This window comes from Arachis duranensis, chromosome 6, assembly GCF_000817695.3.
Source record: "Arachis duranensis cultivar V14167 chromosome 6, aradu.V14167.gnm2.J7QH, whole genome shotgun sequence".
Taxonomy (NCBI): Eukaryota; Viridiplantae; Streptophyta; class Magnoliopsida; order Fabales; family Fabaceae; genus Arachis; species Arachis duranensis.
This window is the reverse complement of record NC_029777.3, coordinates 18,862,778-18,865,566: the sequence shown is the minus strand read 5'-3', so window position 1 is coordinate 18,865,566 and position 2,789 is coordinate 18,862,778. Positions and strand designations below refer to the sequence as shown.

Below are 2,789 nucleotides of genomic sequence, written 5' to 3'. Positions count from 1 at the left end.
GCATAAATTACAGACAAAAAAAAAATCCGTCGATAATTCTGTCAAAAAAATTAATTTTTTTTCGTGGAAAATGATTACAGACGAAAAATCCATCTGTAACTAAATAGACAAAAATACTAGTTTTATTAAATTATTACAGACGAAAAATCCGTCTGTAATTTAAAATTTTCCGTCGATAACTTTTAGTTAAACTGCTTGAACTCCACTCACAACACACAAATCAAAGAAATCTAGCTTAACTTCAAATCGAAGAACTCCCTTAGCTAAACCTAGCTTTCCCTTCTCCGTCAACGGGCTCCTTCTTCTCTCCGCCGCTAACAGAATTAACCCGCGAAGCTGATAGAATGGCCAACCTTGTTAGGTTCAGCTCCTCCATCCCCTCCCCCGTCACTAAAGACACCCACGGTTGGCTCCTCGACCCTATCTCGCTAGCTCGAACTTCTGGCATTTTAGGTTTTTCTTTTCCCCTCTAACTTCAGTGTTTCTCATCATTGCCTTTTAGTTAGAGATCGGTATGTCAAATTGTATCATGATTAGCATGTTTATAATGTGATTATGCGATGGAGCAGAGTCAAATTGAAGTTGAGAATTTTTGGGTGGAGTAATTTAGTGTCTCGTTCATTTCGAGAATAGTTTGCATTTTAGCTTTGTTTTTTTTAATGAGGATTTTGAATTCTTGTTATGGATCTGTTTTCTAATATTTAGTGGATTTGTTTATGTATTTGAGTGTTTTAACAGAGACTTAGATGTACGATGTGATTCTATGTTTTGTGGCCATTGAAATTTGAAAGGAAAATGGTGGTTGGTTCTTTGCAGGTGGAGCTTTCACTTGTGCTTCAGTTCATATAGGAGAGATTCGGCATTGCAGGTTGAGAGGAAATCATAGGTATCATGATTGCAACAAGACATTTGTCTTTTGGGGTGCCCTAACCAAATTTAGGATAAGCTTTATAGGATTCTATATTTCTATTATTTTATTAACATATATTTTTACTTCATATGTCTTGAGATATTTCTAACTATTTATTGTTAAGTATAGCAACTCTTGCAGAGAGTAAAGGTGTTTTAACAGCATGATGTAATTAATCATTAGTTGCAATCGCAATTCTAAAAAATCAATGAGGCTGCCATAGTTCTATTGCTCTGAGTTGAAAAGTATTTCATCTGACACAATTTGTTGGATTAGCTGTGAAAATTTAGCATATTGAGTTTAGTTGACATAAGACAGAAGTTAATAGGTCCTTTGTTGGATCCATTATGCATTGCTGCAGTTACACTGATATATAAAGTCTGATTCTTTAAATTGCAGCTCTAAATGCAAGTGGTCTTGACAAATTTCTTAAATCAATAGGAAGAAATTCCTCATATGTTAATTTGGAGGTGAGTTAATATTCAGGACATGTCTAGTAGCTTATTTCTCCTTATTAAACCAAATTTTGTTGCTTTATTCTAATTATTTGAATGTGTTCTTGTTTGACAGTTGACTGAACAAAAATTGACAAGAAAGGAAGGTATAAGCTTTTCTTGTTTGAGGTTACTTGCTAAGATTAAAGCTTTCGCTAGCTTTCACTTAAAATTTCTGAAGGTTTTGATAAATTTTACCAGCAAAGAAGCAGGAGGATAACCTGAATCAATTAAGTATAAAATGCATGGCTGAGTCATTCTGTGTACTTGAAAAGGGTTATTATTCTGTGTACTTAGCCAATAAATGAACCGTTATCATTCTGTGTTGTGTTCTACCTCTTTTAGTACATTAATAAATCAATGTAACTGGAGAGAGTATTAAAGTATTTTTGTTTTCTAATCTGTGGATTCTTGTCTTTTTACTATGAAGAATAAATGTTATTCTATTTGGATACGTAATGCAAATATTTTTTACTTTGTGTTATCAACAGGTGCTGTGGCAATTGCAGTTACAAATCCAACTGATCTTGTGAAAGTTAGACTACAAGCAGAAGGAAAATTTTCAGTTATATTAGAAAAGGTGGCGCTCTTCTGGCCTAACAAAGTTGATTTTAAACTCAAATTCTGTGATATTTAACATATCTGCTTGATTACATTGACAGTTAAGAGTTGTGAGGAAAAACGCCAAGAAGTGGAGGCCAGAGCTAGGGAGCTTAATAAACAGGTGAAGCTACTTGTGAGGTTTTTGATTAAACACTACTTTTCTTTTTATTTTCAAAATTGAATTAATCTTACCATAATTTTAGTGTACTTGATTGAGCTATTTTATTTGCAGGAAGTGGAAGGAAATTGTGGATGAGTGGGTAAGGTTGAATCAACCGGGTGGAACAGCTTCTCTCATGGGTAAAACCAAACCTCAACTCAAATGTTTTGGGACACTTTTCTTAGTTAAGAAATTAGAAATCCAAGTGTTTGATGATATTGTTGGCATTGCATTTACATTTGCAGCTGATGGGGACTCTCCACCACAGAAAACCACCCAAAACAGGAATCATTAGGTCTTTCTTGGACCCTTTTTTGAATTTTTATTTTTTATATCATGGTAAAGTTTGAGGCCCTGTTTGGCGTTATTAATATTCTATTTTGCATACTCACCAAATCCACATAGTGAGTACTTGCGCATCTTATTCAAATCTTCTTTTTGTGTGTGTCTCTGTTGTTTTGAATTTTGGCGAACAATAATGCTTTTCTGCTTCTGTATGCTGACACAGATGGAAGTTATGGGTTTGACTGTAACACCTCAGAGGCAGAACCAAAACCAAAAGTGATTCCCCGCAAAGAAGCTCTGCCAAAATCAACGCCGCCACCTTCAGTCCCTACTCCTT

At 34.7% G+C, this 2,789-nt stretch overlaps 1 long non-coding RNA gene across 1 annotated transcript; it reads left to right on the top strand.

The window, feature by feature from the left end:
• The first annotated feature begins 2,060 nt into the window (after window positions 1-2,060).
• On the top strand, window positions 2,061-2,449 carry LOC107493292 (uncharacterized). Its single transcript, XR_001592922.3, has 3 exons — window positions 2,061-2,145; window positions 2,240-2,307; window positions 2,413-2,449. It is a non-coding gene; the product is annotated as an uncharacterized LOC107493292 (long non-coding RNA).
• Window positions 2,450-2,789: the final 340 nt, after the last annotated feature.